The sequence below is a fragment of the Athene cunicularia genome (genome assembly GCF_003259725.1).
Source record: "Athene cunicularia isolate RWA chromosome 2 unlocalized genomic scaffold, athCun1 chr2_part1, whole genome shotgun sequence".
NCBI classification, from domain to species: domain Eukaryota; kingdom Metazoa; phylum Chordata; class Aves; order Strigiformes; family Strigidae; genus Athene; species Athene cunicularia.
Window position 1 is genome coordinate 34193902 of NW_020799095.1, and position 21433 is coordinate 34215334.

General features: G+C 38.3%; 1 protein-coding gene across 13 annotated transcripts in view; it reads left to right on the forward strand.

Annotated features, from left to right (window-relative positions):
• KIAA1217 (KIAA1217 ortholog) overlaps positions 1 to 21433 on the forward strand; it is a 363024-nt gene that overhangs the window by 244174 nt on the left and 97417 nt on the right. The window contains exon 1 of one of the 13 annotated variants that reach the window (XM_026843360.1): positions 11569 to 11618. The exons of the other annotated variants lie outside the window; for them this stretch is intronic. The gene's annotated coding sequence lies outside the window, so the exon portion shown is untranslated. Of the gene's footprint in view, positions 1 to 11568; positions 11619 to 21433 lie in introns of those variants that run through there. 13 annotated transcript variants of the gene reach the window in all.

Consider the following 21433-nt stretch of genomic DNA (forward strand, 5'->3'; position numbering starts at 1 on the left):
CCCCCTCCATATTTTTCAACTGTCTTCCTTTTGGTAGATCAATGCCTCTTGGCAGAAGAATTTCAGTTTTCCTTCTACACAGAGGTTATCTCTGTAATCCTCAACGTACGCAATACTGCTGAGGAGCTCTGTTTGCCCTTATGAGCCAAACATTTCCTAAAGAAAGGTCTATATTTTTAATGAAAAAGTAGTTTTTGTAGAGTTTTAAACTGTTCATTTATAAATCGTATCATCTGATACTAAATTAGCCTTGTGTCATACAAACAAGTGGCCACATGCATTAAACTTCACACCTTTGAGTTCTGAAATTCAGCAAATGCTGCCTTAACAATTATTACCATTTAGAACCTAAAATTCCTCCATGAGAATTTTCCTAAAAGCACTCAATTTTCCAGACAGGGAGATTTAAATGTAATTTATAAAAAAGTAATAGATATTAGGAAGGAATCTAAACCATTATTTACAAAATCAACACACAGTCCCTCAATTTCACATCCCAAAGGGGTCTGTGGAATCATAAATTTGTTGAATTACACCAGTGAATCAGAGGAGACAACTAGGTATTGCTGCCACTGAGTCCTTTTGCTATGCCCTACTTTCTTCTGTTAGAGCTCTGGCAGAAAGATATATAACATGAGATTATTTCTTAATAGCCTCTGAAATAATCAGATGATTATTTCTTTTAGAATTCAGTGTTCCTTCAGAAAAATGAAACCAATTTATTTATTTCAGCAGTGCTGTACAACTTACACCCTTGCCTTATTGGATGCTGTCAAAATTACTAGCCTTTTATTCAGTTTCTGAAATAAGCAGAACTGAAAGTTTGATCAATGAATATCAGAGCCGATATGATCATCCACTAGATTTTTTTTTTTCCCCCCACTTGGCTTTCTTACACTACCTAACCTTCAGTGAACTCCCTTTAACATCTGCTTTCACAGAATTCTCCTTAATCCACCTTCATTGTCAGATTCGGTTTTCCATTTGATTTTCAGAAATAGAGAAATAATGAGGCTTCTGGGAATTTCAATAACTAGAGAAAAATGAGTGATGATGGGAACTCATTTAAGATGGTTAAAGGGATATTAGGGTAACGCAGTCAATGCGAATAGAAGTCTGAAATATTTTAATGTCTTCATAAGAACTTAGTATTCCCTTTTGAGTTACTCAGATCAGAGTATCTCTTCAGTATCGAATTACTTTTGCCCAGAGCGTTTAGGATTTGGAAAAAAAAAAAGTTCCTCAGTCTCTTCTGCAGCAATCTGCTAAAAGATCTTATAGTATGGAATATTTGTCATATACCTATTATCTTCAACATAAACCATCTTTGCATCTCCTTTCTGTATTGATGGGAATAAGAGCTATGTTTTTTAGCGAGTCAGTTGGGACATTTTTCCTGAGACCAACAAGGCCTGTGTCATCAGATTTTGTTGTGAACAGTGTGTTGAGTAGTATAGCACTACTGCATATACCTCAGGGTCATCATCTCTCTCTCAGTCAGAACTGATGCAAGCAAGAAGATAATCTTTTGAGGACACTGAAGGAAAAAAATGCACCTCTACAATGCATGCCTAGATGCTGTAACCTAGCATGCATAGAATTTTCCTTACTAGCAGTTACATCAGAGAACAGGAGGTCTTGATGTTTGGAAATAGAGAATATGCATTTCACTGCTGTTTGGAGAATAAAGATGTATTTCTATCCAATGAAAATAGGCAAGTAAATGGTGAGGAATAGAGACCAAACAAAAGAATGTAAGTATTGCTCTATGGCGAAAATAGGAATTATTTTCTAGTTTCCAAGATAACATCAAGACAGGCAAGCAAAACCTACCCAGAATGTCTGAAGAGCCTATTAACACATTTATTTTCACAAGGTTAAGCACCTTCACCCATGTTCAGACACATATAAAAGTACCACTGCCAGTATGTTTTCCTTTAAGTCATTTCCTACAGAATCACCTGTTGGAAAGTGAATTATTCTCAGAAAATTCCCAGAAGAATCATACATTAGATGCATTCTTTCTTCACTTTGTATCTTTCAAATCTATTTTTAAGGCTTAGAGACACTAAAAGAGGGTGCTGTAAGGATGAAATCCTGGCCCTCTTTTAACGCCTGGAGCAAAACACATTCCATGAGCTTCTGTGGAGAAAGGACTCCTTTTGTGTGCGTACCTGTAAATCATGAGACACGTGCTCACCATAGTTTCAATAATCAGGCAAATGGGCAGTGATCAAATACAGACCTGCATTATGTTCTGGCTGCAGTATTTATTGGCTAGTGAAGACTCTGCTATGTGGTTAGAAGAGACTGAGACAAGGCTTTTACAAATATTTGTGTATATCTTTTTTGTTTGAACAGATAACATTGTCTTTTGCTGAATTTAGGGGGCACTGAGGAATATGAGGTAATTAAATGTTCATGCAAGAGCAGAAGAAACTATGTACTGCTAATCCGGTTTTGTCTAGTAAAGGTTACTTAATTTTGAAGTTTTAACCTCTGATTTGGTAAATTTTCAGCAGTTCTAAGAATGCTAATGCATATGTGCTAAAAGAAAGTAAATCAACAAAGAGAAAATTCAAATTTACATATTCTTTTCACTACATCACCCTTTGATATCCAGAAAATACATCTATTGGCACATATTAGGCTTGCTCTCTCTTAATTTTTGATACTTTGTCATCTCTGAGTGGTGCTAGCACTGTAACTATATAAAGAAAGCTTTTTGATAAACAGAAATATTTAAAAGTAAAGATCCCAACTTAGGAAATGTTTAAACATTTGAAAAGAGGACATATACGGTACAAGAAAGCAAGAGTTTAGAAAGACATCTCTCTTTGTAACACATAAGAATATGGAATTGCACATTCCTTTCTGCATGAATGTGTTATGTCCCCTCCTCCAGTTTCTCCTCTGAAAAACCCTGAACTGTATTGCAAATTATTATCCACTGGCACGGGGCCTGGACCCCTTACAAGTTGGAAACCATTTTATATGCTGTAGATTCTTTTCAGTTTTAAAGCCCTATGTTGGCTTGTGAACAATGATGACATCAACTCTTGAAATCCAACTCTAGCTCTATTCCCTTCTCTGTAAGGCTTATAAAGTCAGTAGCATCCGTCTATTGTTTCCAAATGGGATATATTTGAACTGACATTTCTGATTAATGAGCTGACATTATGGTTTGTTTATTAGTGGTTTTACATTATATCCCTTAAATGTGAGTAGATAATTCTAAGAAGTAGGTTTTGCAAAATGTAATAAAACTTACTGCATTAAGGACATTTGAAAAATATATTATTTTAATATCTATATAAATCTGAAATTTAAATTAATATTTACATTTCCTTATCAATTAAAACTTACAGTGTTGTTTTGCAATAGTGATGTCAAGATAATTTTCCATAAGCTAATGTTGTCTGGTGTTAATTAGCCCCTAGTATCATAGCAGTGGTATCTGATTGTATCAAAACCAGGACTCACAGAACCTTGCAGAATCTCACTGTTTGTGTATAACATTATATGTATTTAATATTTATGTATGTCACTATTATGAGATAAGTGATATTATGAGGTAATAAGACTGACTTAGCTGGATTCCACTCTAATTACTCTGTAACTATTCAAGTGTAATCTGGTATATGCTGCAGAAAGGCATTTCTGAACTCATATCTCTCTTGTAATTGTGTAGATGACAGATACGCATTTAAAAAATGGTCGAAGGTAATAAATTCAGTTAATAGTAAGGCAGGTAGGCTTTTTATGTTTGATGTTGTAGTTCAAAGTTTTAGGTATTCTAAGAGAAAATCTAGGAGACCGATTAACAGAACATCACTACTGTGCTGAGACTGTGATCCCTACAAGAGGTTAAGAGCAAACTTCATGTGGTGTATAAACGTGATACTTTTCTGTAGCAGTTTTCCTTGCAGTGTGCTGGAAACTGTTCATGAGTTAATTATTGCAGAAGCCTTGTAAGGTAGGTAGGTGCTGTCAATTTTGTTGTATATGGTGGACCAAGAACAGGAAAAGTGGTTTTGTAAGGACTGAAATGGGAACCAAAGCTTGATAACTCTTGGACCATAGAAAGCTATAATTGGAGATCTTTGCATGCCTACTTTAAATATTTGGAATTTTTTGTTTTTATTGAAAGCTTTTGGATTTTTGCAGGAGAGAGGATTAGAACACCTTTGGAAGACTACTGCTGTATACAGTTTAAAGTTAACGTAACCAATTTTTTTCACCCATTTCTCTGTGATCAAGGGAATTGTGATTAATGAAGGTTTTCTAAGAATCCTTTTGTATATCAAGAAATAATTAGTAAGAACACTCAACAAGGAATAGGGTTGCCACTACAGTTCTGCATTGATATGTCTTACCCAGATTACCCTCAGTTGATGTTCTTTAAATTGTTTCTGCTCTACAACATATTTTCTTAAAAGGAATTAAGCCCATAGAAGCACATAAATTAAGTAGTTTATGGCTTTCCATAAGAGCTGAGCACAAAAAGCAGGCTACCGGGTGCAGTCCCCCAGCATCCTGATGTAGGCAGGTACTATACTGCATGAGCTCTTTCCTAAAGTTTGCTGGGGCAGTAGTTAAAATGGTGGTTCTTGGCAGAGACCTGCAATTTTCATCATTTGGAGTTGTAGGATTTAAGTTGTTAGAAAACCTGTCCGTTAATGTTGTTTTATCTTATGGAGGAACACAGCAGAAAGGTGGAATGAAATGTGGGTACAGCCACATTTTTGTTTAGGCTGTCTTCTGAGTAATTACCGTATAATTTCTTTCTTCCCTTTGCAGGAGGGAGCAAATCCTGTAACCTTATCATTGTGAATTGGAAATAATCCAGTTTTTGATCACTTTGAGTATCTTTTATAAGGTTTTATTGGATGACCTAATCACAGACTAGAAAATAAGTACATTTAATCAATAGTGAAGGCTAAAATGAAGTCTAAAAGAAAAAACTTATAAAAGAAGCATTACTGTTAAATCTGAGCAATAGAAGATGACAAGGCCATGCATTTTTTTGTATTTCAGAGAATGTTGTTCTCAGTAGACCATCAGTTGTCATTGCATACACCGTATGGTGCTTTTCAGTGATGGTTATTGTATGAATAACCAGGTCAGCCAGTTATTTAAAGTTGAGAGGAAAATACCACAGAAAAATGAAAGAGAGGAACAGCTATATGCTTTAAACGTCATATTTTCTCTATTATTCTTACTTACTTTTCAAAATATTGGAGACAGCTCATGAAAATCTTTTCCTTCTTAGGTCATCATCGTTGGTTTATTCCTTTATAAAGATTCATAATAGTTTTTTGTTGTTTATCTTCAGTGATATATTGCGATTCCAAGAAAAGTTGATAACCATGAGAGATAGGGAATAAATAACAGGAGAGACAGACTTTTGGAAACAAAGATACTGTCATTGTCTAATTGTCCCCATTACTAACTGTGGGTCAGATACAGAAAAATGGTAGACAATATTCTTAACTTAGTAAAGTTTAGCATCTGAATACATATTTAAACTGCCAGATATCTCAAATATTATAAGTCAGTGGCTGAAACCCCCTAATCGAACCAGTAATTAAAAATTGCTCTGTTCCCTGCAAATCTTATCAGAATTAGTAGGAGGCACACTGAGGTACCTCCCTGTAAACTTATACACCTCATTAGGCAACCAGTTTTGAGATCTTCAACCAATGTTTTTTTTTCAGTTTTCCACATCTGCACAAAGTAGGCTTTTCGCATACAGAATTTTGCATCATGGAAGAGTGATTCAAATCACGTTCAATTACATTAGAGAAGCTAGATCCAACCATCATTTTCTCTCCAGCCTGTACCAACCAGTCTTGGTTTGCATGTTTCGTTGCACAGCGATACTTAAATATAGTAGTAGGGGACAGATAAATCATAAATACAGGAAGGTTTTCTTTTATTTATTTTCTTGGTTACTTTTATGTGAAATATGGAAGATGAAGAGTCTGATGAGTGCTCACCACTATAGGTGTTAGGGCCAAAGAACAATCAAATTATCAGCTCACATCTAACTTTGTTAATGAAAATAGTCTAATGGACTTCTTGTATGATTATTCTTAATTATTTGCTTAATCATATACTTTAAAAGCATAAATCCATTATGAACCAAGACTGAAATATACAGCACCCTGTAGGATCTTGCTTAAAAACCTCTAAACTTGTAAGTCATCCGAGGTGAACAAGAAGTTATGTTTTTCCTTTACAGTACATGTTAGCTGGAGTATAGACACAATATTGTATTTCCGTTGAGAGAGTGAAAAAATATGGAGTTTCAACATAGTATCTCCACATGGGTGGAGAGACAGCAAAAGGGGGAAGGCTATGTAGCCCTGGAGAACTTCTGAAACACTTGAATACCAGACTGTTTTTACTTTAAAGGTATAACTATTTTGTATCTCTAGAAAAGTATTATTTGGAATACCATCTGGATTCCTGTGAGATGTTTTAAAATTTGACTAGCTTTAGTTGTTTGATTAATGTTTATTAAATATTATATGAAATTATATATAATAGTTTAGCTTTAATCCTCACTAAAAATCCCACTAAAATTAAATTAAAGACAAGTTTTTAGGGATTTTTTGACAAAAACTGAGAAAATGACAAAAACAACAATGAAGATGAGACCCTTCAATTATTTTGGTTAGAAATTAAAAAAAAAAAAAAAAAAGTTTTCCAAGTTAACACCTGTCATTTTCAGCTGTAATGTTCAGTGAGTTGGAGCCAGAAAACATACACAGTTTGAAAGATGCTGTAGATGTAGAGTGTGCTGGAAAACATAAATCCTGAAACATAAGAAGTCCTGCTGTTTTGTGCAGACCTCTTACCTTCTTCTCATCTCTCTGACTGCATTCTCAGTTTACATTTCACTGGTCTTTTTGTTTCTGTGCTTCCTTTTGAACCATTTGTCACTGACCATCTCTTTTTTTTTTTCCCTGCAGTTACTTGAATGTTGTAATGCAGATTGCTTGCAGTTGATCCTGTATAATGACTTTATTTTCATGTGATAAAAGACTTCACCCTTTCCCTTCTTTGGCAGATACTTATGCACTTAAAATTTCTGTTGGAAGAACCTCTTTGGCCTGAACCCAGCTGAGTTACCATCCTAACTTTTTCCCATCCCAGCATTGTTGAGAAACATAGCTTTCTCGCATCCTTCCCGCAAAAAACATTGTGCACAGGAAATAGGCAGTTGATCCTCATTTCCTTCCTTCAGTTTCAAGCTGTTTAAGAGGACTTATGAATCAGCATCTCATTTAGTTGTATATCATCATCTATGTACTCATCTCTAGCCCTTTGTGTTTTCATTATCATATCCCTCCAGCGTCGGCTGATTGCATGTCTCTGCAGGATCTCACCCACAGCCTGTAAACCCAAGGAACACTAATTGGCATTATAATGTCCTGGCTAACCCAGATTTGCTTCATACCGTACCATACATTTCTCTGATTTTAGCTACTTCTTGTCCCAGCAGCTGTGTCACCTTCATGGGTGACCCATGATAATGCCTTTGTAAGGTCTTCCCTTTTGAAATCCATCAGAAGCATAAATCAAGGACATATTACACAGAATAAAAAAAAAAAAAAAGGGGGGGGGGAAGCTTAATGTGCTCCTTGATTTCCACACTTTCACAGCACTGTCAGCACCTTAGTACCTTTGGTTTGTATTGTCACTGCCAGCAAGAACAGCAGTGCTGCATTCCCACAGTGGGAGCACATTGTACTCCTAACACTTTTCTGTGACATTATTTCAGATTTACTCAGGGGGACAGATGTCTCCTACTAAATCAACACAAATGTCTCAAGCATCTGCGTTTTCCTTTGGAGACTTAGAAGTTCAGCGTTTAACAGGCCTGATCCTGCTTAAAATGGTGAATATTTTCCTTTGATCTGCTTAGCAAGCAGATCCCACAAGGCAGACTTACAGCTCATTCACCCTTGTTTTGAAGGCCATGGGATAATGACTAATACAGTCAGTCAGCCCCAAGATATTAATCCTTGTCCTCCCTAAGTTACCACATGCTAATCCTTTGGGTACTACCTTACAAGTGGTATTCACCAGACTTTTCTTACCATTTTGATGACATTCAGCTCATTTCTGGCAACTTTGCCTTCCTCCTATGATTCTTAGCTTTCTATACCTTTTCCAAGGGCTACCACCACTCACTCCGTTTAAAGTTCAAAAGCAACATGTTTGACAGCTGTTTCCTTTGTCTCTGGTACCTTTCTCATTACAATAAAGGCTGGCTCCTCTTCTGCAGTCATTCTGTTAGCTGTGTGCTGTGTCCCAACCTGTTTCCACTCTTCTCCTTGGCCTCTAACATTTTCCTCTTTTTTTTTCTGGATGAAATTACATATGTTCTTTTGTTGATTTTCTCCATATTACTTTTATATATCTACCTGCCTCTATTAATCTTGTTTCCTTGCATGCTAATCCAACATGGAAAGAGTTGGTACCTCTTCTATTCTGGCTATTTGCTTTCACAAGTCATGAAGACTTAACACTAGTTTCAACAGGATCCTCTCTGCTCTGAGGGTATTTTCCAACTCATTGTGACAGGATGACCTTTTATAGGTTGTCCTCATGCTGTTCAAGCTGGTCAAGTGATATTCATTCAAGCCAGCTGAGGATCTTCACTCTCATGCAGGAATGAAATCACAGGCTCCATACAGCTCCATTTAGGAGGAGGCATGGGATCCTATCTGCTGGCCAGCAGAGGTTGCTCAGAGCACGTTAGTTGAGTGTTCTGCATTCTACAGCTCTTTATTTCTTAGTAAAACAAGTCCAGGGATTTTTAATCTTCTGTGAGATCTGCTTCAATATCCTGTTTCTCCCCTCATGCTGGGTATTTGCTCTGTTGCCTCACCTCTCTGGAATAATGACAGAGCTGGCAAGGGAAGCAGGAGGTGGGGGATTGTCCCAGGAACCTGTTCCTGGAGTGGGCAAGATTGCGGCCCTTGCTGCATTTGGAAATTGCAAAGCTCTCTTTGAATTAATTTCCTATCATTGTGGGCTATATATATCCACATGCATGCCCACAGATGGAAAAAAAAAAATATTCCCCTGCAATCTAGGAGGAAAGGAAGAAATAGATCATTATTGTTTTCTCTCTTTAAATACCCTTGAGGTCATCAGAGTGCTGATGAAGGCATCAGTGTGGTGTTGAGTTTGGAAAGGAATATAGAAAGTTAACAAATAGTTTGGAAAGTTCCAAAGGAAGCCATGCTTCAGGTTTGGATTCAGACCTAAATGTGTTCAAATTTCATTCATAGTAAGTTCTTTACGTGGCTGCAGTAATGGTCTTGATTATATTTCTCCCATATTGACATGTCTGGATCTTCTTTAGGTGATCTGAAATTTGCTAGATAACACTGTGGAGTCCTTGTTTGCCTCCTTGTGCTACCTTATGCAGGATATAGGTGAAGCTGCTGCTGCAGTGCTGTTGAGTTCTGTATTTGTATATGATTCATTTTCTCCTGCAAAACTGTTTATTCAGAGAAAGCTAGCTCGTAATCCTGTATCGCATCCATATGATTTCAGATCAAGTCTCCTAAAAGGAGGGAGAGACTTCTGAATTTAGGTGGACTAGTTTTATATAACTGCAAATCCTCATCTACCTCCTTGCTTTAAAACTAAAGTAAATACCATGTTATGATAAGAGGACAGGGAGAAGTAAGGACAAAGACAACATTTTCTGTGGATTAAGGCTGGGAAGTGTTGCCGGTTTCATCAAGCATGCTCATTTTCTTACTCGCCCTTAGGTCAGAATTGATGTTTCACTTCCTTTTAGAGTAGGAAAGTCCAGAGAAAAGCAACACAGTTGTAATTCCCCATGAAGCGGCAGGCTTTGAGGAAACTAAGTAGCTCAAGTTGATCCTATGCAGTGGCTTTGGGGAGGGCAACTGCTGCACTCTTTTAATGCTACTGTTGTGCAGGGTAATGTGCCTTCCAAAGTGTGGTCTTGATGTAATGATGCCTGAATGTTAAGCAAACGTGCAGCATGAATTTCTTCCCTTTGGAAGTCTCATGTATTTGGCATTGAGATGGGATTTAGTACTTAGGGAATCCATAACTTTTTTCTTTTTAATCAGGAGAATAGCTTAATTAAAGGGCAAATAGAACTTCTCAGGTTTTCATGTGTGGGGTGGTGACATTATAAACCCATGAAAAACCCTAAACCAGTTTCATTATTACTGAGACATTAGCAACAGACTGTTTTGTCTTTGTGGTTTGGAATTGGAATTTATCCAGTTGTTGCCGGAAGGCTACATTTAATTTAGACTGTGTTTGCATAAATAGCTTATTTGTAAAAATCACATTTTACTTGAACAATTCTAAATGATGCATTTATCATAGGGAGAATAATGATCTATTGTTCTCTTTAAATAAAATAGTACTGCCCTTCCAAAGTATCCAATGGACAAAAACATGAAAAATCACAGCATACTTATATGTTCCTTATCTCGTCCCCAGAATCAGCTCTCATATGCTCATATCCTCTGGGTTTGTAAAATTCAAAAGATTCTTTGAATTACTCTCTTAATTATGATGTTGGCATTATAATTACTTGCTAAATAAGATTCTTTAACAATGATGTCCTTGTTATCAAAGCAGTTGCATTTTTTCGCCTGGTATGAATAGCTGCATGCTCCAAATGAGGCAGCAGTAGTTGTCGTGGGAGCCTGACTCGGGTTGAAGGAGGAACTGATTGTTCAGAGAAGGTTGTTTAGAGCACTGTACAAAATTTCTTTTACCCCCATCTCCACCCTGCAGGCAAATGGAGATTAAGGAAAATACAGGACCTCCACCTGTAAGGACTCAAACAGCAGTAGGCAATTTCCCCTCCTATTTGCATCTCATCCATGTGTTGGAGGGAAAAAAAATGCTTGGGTTTTTTTGGCCCTTAAACCCCTTTTAGCACATTTTCACATTCTGTGTGCTTTAAGATCAGATGTAGAATAGTAAAGAAAGATGTGATTGGAGAGTACTTTTTAATCATACCATAGTTTATCTACTATTATTTTTAAAGTTGTGGTTAATCAAGACTAATACAGTATTTCTAAGTTCTGCTTGAAGGATTCCATGTTTCTGTAGTAAGTGTGAAACCAACCCAGAAGTGTAATGACTGCTGTTAACTCCAGCCAAGAGTTGTATCATTTCTTAGGAAGAATGCATATTTTATAATTTCTTGTCAGATATGGTTGCTAAATATATATTTCAGTGTGTGTGGCTCAACTCTCTTACATTAGAAGAACATTCTCCATTTCTTTGACACACCATCACAAGTAGTGCATCTGAACTGAGTCCAGCAAGGGTTCTGAGAATATAGCATATTGAGTATTGATAGAGCATATTTCTCCCTGGCACATGTGCCTTTTCTTCATTATTTTTCAGTGCCTCTCTTCCTCTCCCTTTGCTCAGGATACTTTCAGTATGTACAGGTTATTCTCTTTTAATTTCTATTGTTCTCCTTTTTCTTTTCCTGTTAACAATTATCTCCCCCCCTCCCCTTCTTTTCTCTTTGATCCACAGGTTTTGCAGTGCATGTTGGTCTCCCTTCATTCAGAACTTGACATTCAAAGGTACTTGATGAAACTTGAATCCTCTCAGACAGTTAGTACTGTACTTTATTTCTTCTGCACTCTGCTGTGGATTGAGTTTGTTACCTTTTAATTGTGTGTGTCTTGCTTCACAACTAGCTTTCCTGAATAAATATGGATCTGCATGCTTTTTCCCTCTATTTCACATCAGTGAAGTGTCATTCTTACAGATTAATTGTGTATGGGAGTGTGATGCACGTGCATCCTTTGACTTATTTTTTAATTCTGACTTTTCTTTTAATGGCATGATAGACACAAGGTCCACACTCTTGTCTTAGATGCTTTGAAATCCACCAAAATTCAGTGGGAGGTCCTGGATGAATAGGTGATCCCTACCAGCTGTCTCACTCCTAACTTCATTTATGTATCTGTACATACTTGGAACTGGCTTAAAGGGTAAAAGTCTTGCTGGAAAGTTCAGGACAGCTCTGTGGGCACAGGACTAAATAGTTTTGTATTTGATGTGCAAAAAAGCTTAGTTTTGCAACTTGCAAAATGATGTTATGTGTACACTGTGCACCTGTGAAGTCACCTGTAGCTCACCTTTCATCCTATTGAGAACCTCTTCCAGTTTTGGAATGCCATGTAGAATAGATGTCCACTACAGTTTGGGTTTTCTTTTGTTTGGCTTTTTTTTTTTTTTTCCCCCCACCCAGGCAGTGCATGGGCACATGCCTCTTAACGTGGGTAAAAGGTGTCTCTGCATGGTTTCTACTGTAGTCGAAAGTGCGATCACAAAAGCACCAAGATAACAAGTGCTGAAGTCGCTGAATGAGGCCTTGGAGCATGTAACGTGCACAGCAGCTTATTTGCACCCGATTTGTCGCTTCCTGATTCGTTTTGTTTCCATTTACAGGATTTAATTAGACCAATAAGCATGCGACCACAGGGAAGGGTGGGAGAGGCAGAGGTGTGGGAGAGCAGTAAGGCTTCTCTTTTGCCAAGGCCTCCAGAGAGGGAAAAAGAAGTGAAAGGGCACAGTGACAAGTTGGAAGAGAGGAGCAGGGGAAGCTCCTCTCTTCCACGACATCTCTCTTGCAGCAGGTCCCTAACTCTCCCCAGGTGTCAGAGCAACAAGCTCTGAGAAGCACTTAATCACACATTTACTTCCATGAGTAGAGGCTAAAAATAAGTCACTGGTGTGGGTGTGCTGCTGCCAGAGGCAGCTCTCCCTCCTGCTTGTTTTTCCAGGGCATTTGTTCTTGCTGGGGTCTGGCAGCACTTACCAGTTGCCGGGGCCAGCCCACACAGGGCACCTCACACCCTGCCCCAAAGACCTCGTTCCCACTCACCAGCTTTTGTGTTGATGGCTCTTTTTTTTCGGTTATTTTTAAAATAACATGTTAATTAAGAACTCTTTAGCTTGTAGAAACACAGAAAAACAGGTTTCTCCAGGACCACTGCATCGTGTTCCTTTGCTTTGGGAAACAGACACCACAAAAACAGACCCTCCTCCCGTTTTCCTTAGGGACATGTGTGGGAGAACAGGGATGGGTAGATAATAATTTTCTTGAATCAGAACACACTATCCCCTAGGTACATTTAGGCATCTGGTATATATTCGTTGTTGTTTGTTGTTAAGGTTTTTTTTTCTTTCTTTCTTTCTTTCTTTCTTTTCCCCCACGTTTTTGCATGTGGTTTTAAGCATGTAAAGATCTTTCCCCTTTAATCAGCATAATGACAGTTTTTGTTTAAATCATCCCTTTTAATCTTCAGAGTTCTCATGATGGCTTTGGGGATTGTGTAGGTAGGAGTTACCTCACCCGCTGCTGATGAAATGCAGCCATCTCCCGGATGGAACAAGGGGTCATGCTGGCTCGTGAATAATTCACAGTAGGGTTTTTAGGAGGGAAAAGAGAAAGAGCTTCCAACTGAAACTGCCATAAGATTTTAATTGAGACAAATGTTGATTTCCAGGCTGGAATTTATGGATAACTTATTTAAAGTAATAATAAACTGAAGCTATGATGCAAGAGTATGACAGAGACCGTGAAAGAACAAATTTTGCTGTGAGCAAAATTGATGGAGCTAAGGAAGCCTTTGCAGGCAAAAATAGTGAGGTGATCAGTCACTTTTTAAATTTGGCTGTCACATGTAAATAAATACTTCATTTCACAAAGCATTAGAATAAAGCACAGAGTTATATGATTTTATTTAAAAATGAAAGATTTCTTTCATTTGGTGTGATTTTTGCTTATTACCAATGGGTGACTGTTAGTTTTGTCTATCATTTTACTTCAGTTTCCACCCTAAAATCTCGGGCTGGCATTCATAGAAATGGAAAACCTTGGATTTGGACAGAAATGTACTGAGAAATATTTTTACACTTTAATATAGATGGCTTGGGTTTTTCTGATATTTCATGTATTCCAAAGAGATGCCACAGCATGTTGCATATTTCAGTCTGGACTTGTCTGGACCAATTAAGCTGCTTATAGATGGGCTGCTGAGTTCCTTAGGGCAACATTTTCAAATGCAAGTTCCTCCAATTAAACATCTGAATAAGAGGTCTGGCAGCGTAAGTGCTGAGCACCTACAGCTTTTATTGCTTCTAATGAATATCTTTACTGTAAACACACAGCTTTCCTGAAAAACAAGCTTCAATTTATCTAGGAGCTTACAGTTAGAAACTAAAGTTTGAGAATGTTGCTTCACATCGGTCATTTATAACAGAGTTTCATGAAAAACTTTTTCTGCTAACTCGGGATCACCCTGCTGAAAATCAAGCCATGGTCCTGTAAAGGGTGAGCAGGAGTTGGCAGCCTGTGGGTGTCCTGCTTGGTGATTCACAGCACTCAGGATTAAAAGAAATGGGTTTTGGCAGCTTGCCACAGCAGGGAGCATGCAGCTGGCCACCAACAGGAGCTAGCAAGGCTCCTGGGAAAATGTGCAGATTTTTAGGATGATTTGAATATCATTCTAACCTAAAAATATGGCAGAAAAATTCTGACACGTCATTAGACATGTTTTTTTCCACTAGGTGAAAGAAACTGGGGTCAGCATCAGTGAATACAAAGAGTGGTGATAAAGATCCTGTCATAAGCAGAGAGTTTTGCCTTCAGATAAATTCACATAATTGAGTAAAATGACCACTTGGTGTGGTGTCCTGACTCTGCCAAAGCGCTGGGCTCTGGTAGTGTGTGGCTGTGACTGAGCATTACCAGGTTTTAAGGCAGCACCTTCCTGTGACAGCTGGTGCTTTTGGCTGAGTTATCCTCTGCTCCTTCTTGTTCATGCTGAGAGGGAAGGGGAATGCTTTCTTCTACCTTACTTGGGAAAATTCTTCTGGGCCTGTTTCCGCCTTTCCTCAGAGCATGAAAAGATCTGTAGCAGGGCTGTACCTCAGGTTCATGTACACTGAATTTATTATTTTGCTTAATTAGGCAGCCTGGGGAGGCCTCTCTGATTTGTGCTCTGCTTGTATTACTCCTGTGGTGAGTATGGTGAGCTCAGGCTTTCCTCAGGGCCGCCAGCAGCAGGATGTGGCCAGTAGCACCACAGTCAAGGGGGAGCTTGGGCAGCATCCAATGCAGAACATGCCTTCAAGGCAGGGAGGCTGAAGGCAAGTCGGGTACCATGGTTCAGTGCTGGGGATGGAGAGATAGTGGGCAGCCGTGGCTCAGGTACCGTGTCTCTCTTAATCAAGGAGGAAAGACTTCAGGCCATTCGTATCATAATATTGCTCCCAAACCGAGAGTGCTTGTGAGTAAGGACTGGCTTTGTAACTCGTCATTGATTCAACAGAGAGCAGTGAAACGTTTGTGTTTGAAATACAGAAATAAAAGCCAGAGAAATCCGGTAGCCCGTGAGAAGGTATTGGGGAACAGTATAAATAACTCCCACAGAGTCTGCATGGTGTTGCGTGGGCAGTTGTTCTCCTGCTCTCTTCAGTTCTTGAAAGCACAGATGCTGGCATGTGCCTGCTCCTGCTGTGGTACCATTTCCAGCTGATGGTGTCTGAAAGGAAGATGCCACAGATTTTTGCATCTCATAATGGTGAATAACACATAGAGAAAAGTGAGCTTGTCCTGAAAGATGGTTTTATGTTACATTCAGCTGCTGAATCATCTCCCCACCCCCCAGCTCCCCCAGTGAGAGAATCCAAATGCATCCATTGCACAGATGTAATATGAACTTTAGTTTATATAGACATGTATAAGCATTTAACTTCTCTGAGAAAGTGCTATGGAAAACATTGTTACAATAAATGCTTAAAAATAAGAACATATGGGTAGTATTCACTTTCTCTCCAACAGCAATATGTCACTAATAGCACATCCAGACAAATAAAACCCTGTAGTTGTGATAGTATGGGACCCCAAAGACTCTGTACCTTTGAAAAAAGCAGATCCTTTCTTCAGACAACCATATTTTGGATCTGACACAAATGTGAGGAGGAAATATTATTGTTGCAGTAATAAGAGCTCATGTACTGTGACAATATTTTAGAATTAATAAACTCATCATACATTAAATTCTGCTTGTTTATATGCATATTTGCAGTCTGTCACATATCCTGTAGCCATCTTCAGCACAAGTCACAGGACAAATAGTTTACTTAAGGTCAAGAAAAGCAGGTTTTCATTTTTTCTTTTAAATTTTCTTCTTTATTTGAAATGTCAAGAGGACTCTCAAATGGTTGGGGTTTTTTTGCCTATGCTAAGTGTGTTCTTTAGAGCACATGATTGGAAAAGAGTTATTTTGCTATTTTTTATGTCTTTGTTTACCATTTGTACACTGCCAGGAATGCTAGCAACTTCAAAGATGTGTATGATAAGATTCTTCTCCTGAAGAGATAAGTTTGCGTCAAGATAAAGGATAAGGAAGTTGCTGGAAACAGGAAATAAAATATGTGAATTGATCAGGAGATGAAATTAAATCCTTATTCAGATCAGGGGATTTTTTTTTAGTTCTTTTTTGTCTATGAAAATGTATGAAACAAATTTACAGGAGAGATTTTTAAAAAGGAAAAGAAGGAAAAAAAGGTTTCAGTTTTATAGATTAGTATGGAAAATAACTGGAACTGAGCATAGAAGGATATTATGGAGAGCAGAGAGGATTCCATGAGAGGCAAACATGAGCAGAGGACCGGAAGCAGAAGCATGCACAGAACTTGGAGAACATCTCTGGTGCCCTGCGACTGCTCATTACATTGGCATCTCTGCAGTATTTCACTTTCCTTCATTCAGATACTTTCTGATTTCACTCCTATTTATTTGAAATTTAACTGCATTCAAAGAACCTCTCACTTTTATTCGTCTGGTTTGTTTGGTTTTTTTTTTTTTACGAGTCAGTGAAAGCACTAAACAGATCTATTAAAATGCATACTTTAGACAAGCTGTAACAGACAGACATCAGGCATGATTAACCACAGTTTTAACTCTTGATCAAATCCCAAGAGTAGTTGGAAGATACTGGATTTTCTGTAATGGCTACCACCATGTATTATACTTAAATATATACCCTGAAAAGGTTACAAGGATCTATATACTTGTACATAAAATAGTATATCCTAAATAAAATAGTAATCTCAAAGCACTATGTAATTATATGTAAGTTTTCACCAGAATCATTCATCCTTATTTTGTCCTTTCCTTTCTGATGAGCTTCTTACCCAGAACTAGCATAGGCAAGATCTTTTATCAGAGAAGTCCTCAAGCAGGTTCAGCTAAACTCAACTGGCTGAAAAATCAAGCCTATTGCACAAATAAGCGTGCAGGGGGGTGTCTCCTAACATAGAGCTGGTGGTGGTGGGGAAGACCATGGCCGACTGAAGAAACTCTAATGTAACTAGTATTAGCACAGGGGACAAGAGAGAGACCCACTGCCTAGTTCTGCACCTTCTTCCATTTTCTGTCAGTTTATCCCAGAGCCATGGCTTGGAAAGTGCTGGTGTTTACTAGGTTTTCTGTACCTCTGTGGAGTATCTGTTTACAGATGCTTTAATTTTGGATAGTGCAACTCCTTAGTAGGCATCTGTTGAGTTTTCTTCTCTGTATTACGTTTTTTGCCCTTTACTAGCATAATTAAAAAGGCAGCCATGCAGGCCCAAGTGATGTCTGGTTTATGGTTGGACTAGATGATCTTCAAGGTCTTTTCCAACCTAGATGATTCTGTGATTCATTACTTTCACTGGATTTATGCAACATGCAGCTGCAGTGCTATCCTGACTCGTGTAGTGGCAGTCTACACTGCAACTCTAGTTGGGTTCTGATGTGCTCTGAAACATGGGCTATATGGTGAATATTTATTTTGTAAATGCTTATACTGCACGCTGATTCCTGGAAAGTAATTAAAGGGACACTTTCTGAAATACTATTTTAAGCTTTTGAATATTTTAAGAATATGTTGGTGAACATTCTATGGAAAAAATACATATGGTATGACTTATTAAGTATTTCTTTGCCACCTGTTTTATTTATCTTCATTGATGTTGGAATCAACATGCTGAATAATTATTACAAGGGTTGAATAATGCTGAAGGTTCCTTCCCTGCTTTCTTCAACTGTCTTCACAAGTGCTTGTATGGCTCCATAAATACATCCATTTATGGCTCCATAAATGTTGCTTGTCCTCTCCCTAATTCATGGGCTGGTTTTCCTAAGAAGTGCTGCCTAGGAATCTGCTTGATTATTAAGTAGCATCAAGCCTAGTGCTCATTGCTAATAATGCTTTTCTATCAAATATGCACTCATATCTCTCAGTTAATTGAATAACCACTGTTCGTGCTGTGTTTCAGGATATTTTTATAATCTGTTTAAAATTCAGAATTACTTCTGGAATGCAATGTTGAGCATGACAAATAGCTTGAAGTCTTTCATAAACACTATATGTGTGTATATATATATATGGTAGATCTCATTAATAGCTTGCCTTGGCTTTATGTTTATATTACTCCATTTACTAGAGTGGAACTACTATGGATTTGCACTGGTGTATGTTAAGAGGAGGACAGAGCTTCATGTCTGAGCAGAATCCGTGATGTGCCTCTGCCTTGCTTTGAAAGGTTCCGGTATGCCTCTTGGGGCTGAAATATTTGGGGTGAGGAATGAGGACTGCCAAAAAGGAGTCTTTTAAAGTGGGGTAGGTTGACCTTGGCTGGATGCCAGGTGCCCACTAAACCGCTCTATTGCTCCCATCCTCAGCAGGGCAGCTGAGGGGAGAAAATAAGATGGAAAAAACCTTGTGGGTCAAGATGAAGACAGTTTAATAAAGCAAAAGCTGTATGCAGAAACAAAGGAAAACAAAAGATTTATTCTGTACTTCCTCTCTAGCAGGTCATGTCCAGTCACTTCCTGTGAAGTAGGGCTTCAGTACGTGTAGCGGTTGCCTTGGAAGACAAACATCGTAATAATGAATGCTGCCTCTTTCTCCCCACTCCTCTCTCTTAGCTTTTATTGCTGAGCAAATGTTATATTGTATGGAATATCCCTTTGGTCAGTTTGGGTCAGCTGTCCTAGCTACTTTCCCTCCCAGGATCTTGCCCGCAGCCTACCACATGAGGGGGCAATGTTGCAGAGACAGCCTTGATGCTGTGGGAGCTCTGCTCAGCAGTAGCCAAAACACTGGTGTGTTATCAACACCCTTCTAGCTACCAGTAAAAAGCACAGCGCTAATGAGGGCTGCTGTGGGGAAAATGAACGCCATCTCAGCCACCACCAATACTTTTAGTCATAGTAATGATGGCATTATTATCCAGGGGGATCTGAGATGCTGTATGTCAGGTCCTAAAGAATTGCTCCAGGGACGACCAAAGAAACACAACATTGCTGAAGTTGGCTACATCTGCGCATTGACAGGACACAGTGGGCAACTGCACAGCTAAAAGCTGTGTCTGTCACTTCTGGTAATGAAGTATCCCCTTACTGCTTAACTATGCAGCTGTTCTTATGTGTCGATAAACTATATACGTACAACTGCGTGTCTCAAATGACATCTGGGGATTCAAGTGAAAGAGAAACAAAATAATCAAAAGCAAAGCAAAACAATCTTGATTCATATTATCAGGCTATTTTTTTCTTAAAGAAACAAAAGCAATCCCCTTCCCAACAAACACTGAAGTTAAAGACCTTTAGCAGGTTGATTTTGTTGCTTTTTTTACATCTTGTTTGCCTTCTAGCTCCCTATTAATGCATACATACAGCTAAGTTATTAATCAGTACAAGGAACTAAAAAGCTGTAATGACTTGGCTTGGTAGTACTTCTGTAAGATGCCTGTGTAAATAAAATACTTCAGCAGTGATGCTTCCCAAGACATTTTGGAAAGTTGAATGACGAAGTACTGACTAATCAAAGTCTTTCTCTGCAGATCATTTGTCACCTCTGTAAGTTTTCAGGCACAAGTCCCTGTATTTACAACCTGCAGACTAGTGCTGACCGTCTGAGAGGAACTTCAAAGCATACTTTAGTTTGCTGAGAACAAATGTTGTTAGCTTTAAGTCCTGCAAAAATCCAATGCTCAGACAACTTCACTGTGGGACACTGGATAATACCTAATACTTTAATATCAGCATTTCAAAAGTGAAAAGTTCTGGAGGATTTAGCTTTCTTGTGAGGTATTTCTAATTTATTACAGTTTGTGAGCAACTGTACAACTTGGCAACAACAGGCCTCTATAGCCAGCTAATGAAAATCTAATAAAAGTTAAAGTTTTTCATACATTCAAGGTCACATAGGGAATATTATGTGATGCATGCTATTGCTGAAGCAAGCTCACCTCGTTTCACTTGAAAAACCACTGAAGGAACCAGATGTCAGCAAGGTAAGACATCTTGGCTGTCCAGAAAGAAACAAAATCTTTTCTGGATCTTGACAGTATCTTCAAACCTAGACTTGAAGTTGATTTTAATACAGGGGGTTTTTAATGTACTAGCATCTGACCTTAAATGATAGGGAATAGGAAAATGTATATGTTTTATGACATCTTGTGCCTGGTGATGATTATAGGCCTTTATAAAGTTCATATTTACATATTGGTTTTGGGACAGAGTAAGCCTGCTTTGCTTTGAATTTCTGCTTGTACAGCGTCTGTTCCAGTTTGTTGTGATAGAGACTGGAAAATCATTCTTCCAAAGTAATAGTAACATGTGGTTGAGGGAGTTTCACTAAACGGTATTGAGTATACTTCTTAAAACAACCCCTCTCTGTAAAAAGCACTTACAATGTCACTTAAAGTTAGCAAAAAAATGTTCACAACATTGTATCTCCTATTGAGTGTTTTTATTAGGCATATCTCACAATGAAGAGTCAGTAGAAGTGCATAAACAAACCCATTTCTCTCCCCTCCTGAGCGAGTTGGCTTTTTCCAAATGCTGTGTTTAGCAATTTACCAGTATGATGGTCAGTTAGTGAAGACACTTCTGATTTCATGCTGATGCAACAAAAAGTAAAATAATTTGTTTGTGATTTCAGCTAGAAATGTTGGATGTCTATTTTGGCTTTGCTGCATGACCTGTACTTTTCATAGATGGCACAGCAGAATATACTGAGATTGACAGTTTACAACTACATCACAGTATTTCTTTTCAGAGGACTTGTCAGCATAAGAGTGTGTGTGTGTGGACATGCCTATGCTATACTGGTGAGCAGCAAGGAATGGCATTACCATACATCTCCTCAGCACATGTCATATCCTCAGGGCCTTGTTAGCAACAAAATTTGCAGTGTGGATGTACAACCATAAAAACTGTGGCAGATTACCCAAGGACATTGCTTTCCTAAATAACCTACACAGAAGTGATCTTCAGCATACCAGTATTTGAAGAAGTTTGGGCTTCTTCTTTCTTCTCCCCCCCCCC